We start from the raw sequence: 6,689 nt of genomic DNA, 5'->3' as shown, positions 1-6,689 counted from the left end.
AAAAGTGTGTCAAGAATATAGGGTGTAGATCTAGGACAAGGGACCCTAGTTTTGATCTCTCTTTCTCTCTATCTTAAGTATATGAGCTGTATGTGTACCTCAAGAAATAGAGAGAGAGAGAGAGAGAGAGAGAGTTGAATAAGATGTGGGTATTCAAGAGTGCTTGAAACTAGGAGAAGAATGGAGGTTCTAAGAGAGAGAAGAGCTTGAAAAGAGCCATGGGAGAGAGAAAGGAGGAGGAGGAGGAGGAGGAGGAGGAAGAAGGAAAAGGAGAAGAAACAAAGGAGTCTAACAGGTGGAGGGGATGTAGCAAAGGAGGAGTTATTGCAGAGAGTATTGAGAGGGTGCTATTGCATTTATTGAGAGAGGGTGGTGTTATTGCACTAGAGAGAGAGAGAGAGAAGGATAAGTTTAGAGAGAGAAAGAGAGGTGTTTTGTATTTATTTATATATATATATATATATATTTTTCAACTTTAACAAGATGGGGTAGTATATGGTGAAAGTGATTTTTGGCTACGTACCAAACTCATGTAGAGAAGTTACCAAGATGTATCCAGAGAAACTCCCTCCTTCACCATGCAAGCTTGATGTTAGAATAGGAAAATGATGTGGTTTTGTGAGTTATTCACTAGTGAAACTTTTACATTTAATTTTAGGATAAAGAGTTTTTTTTTTTTTTAACCCTCTTGATTTTTGACATTTAATGTAGTGGTTGCTGACGAAAAGCTGAAAGGCTTTTTTCTCTAGTTGATATTGATATGGGAGTTTGTTTTCCGTTTAGGATAAAAAGGTTGCAATTTGTATTTCCAAATAAGAAAAATGCCGACAAAAACTTCAAAATTTTGTCAGTTACAAAAGGTTATTGCTTTCCTTATTTTCTCTCTGAGGTTGGTTGACTTTTTGGAAGACCAAATGAATGGGAAACATGCGTAATAACCCTCATCTTGTTTATCTCCTTAGATATTGTGACTTATATAATTTTTATAATTTTGTTTGTATAAACACGTAATTCAAGGTCATTTATGTTAGCTTTAATTTCAACAAAAAGAGTAGATTAATGCAAGAAAATAGCCAATACATTAGAGAGAAATAGAACGTGGCGATTGGAAAAACTTGTACGTGTATAATATGGTAGAAATGTAGAAACAGTGATCAATTCATAAAATATATACAAGGGTACTTATTGAACACCTACAAAACTTTATTACATGAGTATCAAGTATTCAATAATATGAAAGCCGTACGTGTAGGTTCACCAAAAAAACTTCATTGCAAAATTTACTGCACGCGTAATTCCCCTCCTCGATCATACATAATACTTAACTTGAACGTATTTCACTAGGAGAGGAATGAATGAAGAAGACATTTACCAAATTAACCATAGTTAAAACTTGAAAATTGAATGAGATGTAAAGAAGCCATCACGTACAAATTGAAGAGCGAGAGTACGAAATTAACAAGGGGGAAGTCCTACCAAATTAATTCATGAAAATTGTCATGCCAACAACATCTACGGAATTACTCAAAAGAGGTAATAATTTATGTTACTCTCATTGACACACGCCCAAAGCTTCTCCTAAAATCACATCATTCCCTTTTTTTTTGCGATCCGCTCCGTTGAACTTGATCTACACGTTCTTAAACCTAAACACACCAATTTTAAGGTGAATCCATCATGTTTTGACCTTTCATCCACTCGTCGTAAATTTAACGGTTTCGAATGAATAGAACTTTTTACACGGCTCAACGAAGGGTCAAAACACGACAAGTTCACCCTAAAATTGATGTGTTTGATCTCTCTTCTTTAGACCTTCCCTTCACCCCTCAAGAAATCTCAGAGGCAGTTTTTGGTCTTCACCCTGATAAATCCCCGGGGCCTGATGGATTCCCCATTCTCTTCTTCCAGAATTTTTAGCACATCGTTCAAGCGGATGTAATTGATTTTATTCAAGGATTATACTCCCATCCTCATCTGTTACACAATATAAACTTCTCACATATTTGCCTTATCCCCAAGAAGGAGAGTGCCCTCTCACCTAAGGACTTTCGGCCTATTAGTCTCATTAACAGTTCTTGTAAGATTTTCTCTAAGATTCTGGCAAATAGACTTAGAAAAGTTCTTCACCTCCTCATTGACAATTCCCAATCAGCCTTTCAATCTGGCAAATCATCTTTAGACTCCTTTCTTCTTGGCCACGAGATGATTAATTTCTGCTCCTCCGGGAAAAAGGAGATTTGTGCCTTTAAGGTCGATTTCTACAAGGATTTTGATTGTGTCAATTGGTCCTTCCTTCAGTCTCTTTTAAAAGCCAGAGGTTTTGGTCCCAAGTGGTGCTTTTGGATCCACTCCATCCTATCCTCCTCTAAATCTGTTGTTCTAGTAAATGGCTCCCCAACCAAATTCTTCCGATGCTTTAGGTGCCTCAAACAAGGCGATCCTCTATCCCCACTCTATTCTTGCTGGTGGCTGATGTTCTCAGCAAATTGCTTATCTGAACTAAATCTGAAAGGGCAGCTAAATAATATCAGGTCTATCCAGTTTGCGGATGATACCATTATATTCTCTAGGGCTACCCCCTCTGACATGGTTACACTTAAAACCATTCTCTCTATCTTCGCTAACATTTCTGGCCTGTGTGTTAACCCCCTCAAATCAAACATTTTTTACCTTGGTAAAATTCCTCTTAAAGGCAAAATGCTAGCTGACATCCTCAAATGCTCTGTTGGCACTCTCCCGTTCTCATATCTGGGTCTCCCTCTCAAAAGAGGATCTCTCTCCAAAAGAGAGTGGCAACCTCTTCTAGAATCCTTCAACAATAAGCTTTCGCTATGGAAAAACAAATCTCTTTCAATTGGTGAAAGGTTAACTCTCCTAAATTCAGTCCTATCTTCTCTTCCTCTTTACTACATGTCTTTTTTTAAGCTGCCGTAGTGGCTTATAAAGGCCATAGATAAAATCAGAAGAAACTTTCTATGGAATGGTAGCCTCTCTCACTCGAGTATTAAATGCTTAATTAGTTGGAGGAAAGTTTGCAAGTCTAAAGCTGAAGGAGGCTTGGGGGTCCTTGACATCGAAACTTTCAACGAAGCCCTCCTATCTAAATGGCTGTGGAGACTCTTTGAAAGAGAGTCCCTCATTAGTAAAGTTGTTTTCTCTGTCTACTCCAAAGATGGTTCAAATCCTTTCGCTCATCCCCCAAAGTGCTCGGCATCAAGGTTCATTCTAGACTTATCCTCCATTAGCTCCACTTTTTTCAGCTTGGTTAAATGGAGAACTGGAGATGGCAAAACTGGAAGTTTTTGATACGACAAATGGTCTGGGATAAACTCCCTCAGCAGCTTATTTCCAAAAGCTTTCCAGTTAGCCCTATCTTAGTCCTGCAGTATCAGATCTCAGGGCAGAATGATTAATCATTCATGGAACTGGCATCCCCTCATCAGAAGAGGTATATCTCCTTCAGAAAGGTCTGATCAAAACCTTCTCCTCACTCATTTAACTTCTTCAAATATCAATATTTCTTCTACTCCAGACGAGCTTTTGTGGACCCTTCTTCCATCGGGGATTTACTCTGTTAAATCATACTACTCCCATGTCATCTCAGGAGGTATTAAATCTAAGTTTTATAGCATGATTTGGAGATCTTCCATCCCTAATAAGGTAAAAGTGCTGTTCTGGATCATCACAAATAAGAAGCTAAACACGAAGGAAAATTTGATTATCAAGGGCTGGACAGGTGATCCAAGATGCTCCTTTTGTTTTTCTGGTGTTGAAACTCACGATCATCTGTTTACCAAGTGCCCATTTGCACGAGCTATCTGGTCATACATCTTCCCCTTTATTCCCACAAACAGTTGGCCTCAGACGGTTGAGGATTTGATATTTTTTCATAAATCCACCATTCTTAGCAAGGATGCTAAAATCATTTGGAAGATATTGTTGCCCTGCACTTGCTGGTGGATTTGGTTTAGTAGAAATGCTCTCATTTTCAAGGATGAACAACCTGATCCTCTTCTTACTGCTTCTAACATAGGGAGATATTCCATATTCTGGGCAGGTGCTGCGGATGAGAGGCTGGAAAGGAGACTTCGCATGGCTGCCCTAAACACTGGACTTCAGGAGCTTGCAAACAAGAGTGCTGATGCCTCTGGGGATAGTTTCCCCCATGCCCTCTAATCTTTCTCTTTCACTTTTTTTGCTGGTGAAGACACATTACCTTTTGACGGTTATCTGTTGATGTTTTGTCCCCTAATCTAAGTTGTTATATTTCCATGTATGTGTTTAGCGAACTCTAGTATGTAAGTATGTATTATGTGCCATCTAGATGAAGTTCCGCTGAGGGTCCAGTTTGGTAGGTGACGACATAGGTCCACTCCTTACCTGCTTCACCCTACGTGGCTCTTCATCTAGTTGTGACGTTTGTTGTTATTAATAAAATCCTCATATGAGCATGGCTTCTAACCCTGTTTTTTCTGCTAAAAAAAAAGAATGTGCAGATCAAGTTCAACGGAACGGATATATTAATTTCCGTGCATAATTCATTTCTCTCTATCTCTCTCATTTCTTATAGAGTACCCATGGACACTCTATAGAAAAAACCCGATATATATATAAAGACATTCGATTATTTACAACGACCAACTCTACACGGACCTAAACCTATCAAGCACTGCGATGAACCGAAGATAATGGGCTAAAGATAAAGATGGATCGGGTCCACTAGAGACACGCGGCGTTCGAAGAGATGAGAACCATTAGATCAGTACAAAAACAAATTAATTAAGGTTTTGAAGATAATTAAACGTAGTGATCTGAGGATTCGGGTGTCTTTCAGATCATCGTGTTCGTAATGGATCCGGCCCATTAAAAAGTTTCCTACCGCGTGGACCAACTCAAGTTCAAAAGGGAGCGCACATCATTGCCTTCCACAAAATTCACCCAAAAACATAATATATAACTTAAAAACTTTCGTAAGAATTAATTAGGAAGTATGTATATGTATATATAACATAGGATAAATTAAATTATATCAGCCTCTTCATGCGTATACCGCCGAATCTTTTGCCTACAACGCATGTAGAGTATTGATAAGTTAAGGAAGCATTATTAATGTTAATTGATCCTTCTAAGAATTAGGTTTTATTTTTAAATTTCTAACGAGAATTAGGGTTTTTTTTGGTTGGAAGGAGAGAACAACTTGGGCCCAATTTTTCCAATGCGGTCATTATCGCCGTCACCATCACACATTATATCGTAAAACAAAATGGTACATTAATATTGCTAATAAAAATAAAAAATGCCTTTTTAGAGGGTAATAAGCTACTAAAATAGTAATAGGAAATGGACATATAGGCCTCATGCCCAGCACTCTAAACTCTGGGGCCCAAGCTAGTGTGTTACGGTACATAATCAAGCTAAAATTAGTTCCGATTACATTAAACTTGGATTATCTCTGAGAAAATGAGGTTTATATATACTCTAGATTCTATTGTTCGCATTGCAAAGAATTATCCGAAAATGAATACATAACCACACTCAAAAAGTTTCGTAATTAATTGATCCGTCTTCATAATTAATCAATACTCTAGTGCAATGATCAATTAGATAACGTTCCATGATCAACCCAAAAAATATTAATATATATAATATTACTATTGTGATAACTAAAGATGTAGTAATTATATGTGACCATCATTAAGATATGTTCAACAAGTCCAAAATATGTAAGCCAAATTAACAAGGTTTGAACTAACTTTTTAATCATAATGATAAGGATTAATTACGGACAATACTTCCTATTGTAATGGTACAGCCAACTAATTATATATCACTATTAATTAAGCTATTTTCTTAGCGTGCTTACATCCTCTAAATTTCATGCAGTGTTACTTTTTTTCTACCTGAAATTTAATTAGAGACGAAAGGTTTTATTAATTTTCAGTGATTCTCGCATGACATACATCCCAAACAAAGGAAAAATCAACATAAATATCGTTGAGCTTCAAGGGTGTAAATACTAATAAAAGGGTTAATTAATAGGGTAAAAGTTGGTGGGTTTGTATCTTCAATTAACCCTCTAGTGACATTGTTAAGTAGGGTAAACTGTATCCGTATCCGAGAAAATATCCATAACCGTATCCGTTAGGATACGAATATGGTTACTCCAATCTATTACCGATAGAATATGGTTGCGGATATGGTTTTGTAGTGAAATATCTGTATCCGTATCTAAAAATATCCGAATACATATTGGTAATACTCTTACGATAGTTTCGATTCTTAGATTATGGATTTGTGGTTAATTTTGATGATCAATATGTCTAATCTTAGCTTTTCAATCATAGTGAACATATTAACGAACTCTTTTTGTATCACATGACTATATTTTTCTGAATACTATCTAGTTTTATCATATCCTTTTTGTATCCGCATGCATATCCGTTTATATATCCGCATCTATATCCGTAACCGTATCCGATTTTGACGGATATTGATATGATTTTTTCTTACCGACGTATATCCGTATCCGTATCCGAGATGGGTAAGCGGATATGGATATGGTAAGTGCCATATCCGAGCCGTATCCGCTCTGTTAACACCCCTATAATGTTAAGCAAATGCATGGTTAAGACTAAATGTGAATGAAATCAATCAATCTGTAATGAGATGGGATTAACTTCAGTTAATTT

This window comes from Asparagus officinalis, chromosome 6, assembly GCF_001876935.1.
Source record: "Asparagus officinalis chromosome 6, Aspof.V1, whole genome shotgun sequence".
NCBI classification, from domain to species: Eukaryota; Viridiplantae; Streptophyta; class Magnoliopsida; order Asparagales; family Asparagaceae; genus Asparagus; species Asparagus officinalis.
Note: the sequence above shows the minus strand (reverse complement) of the source record.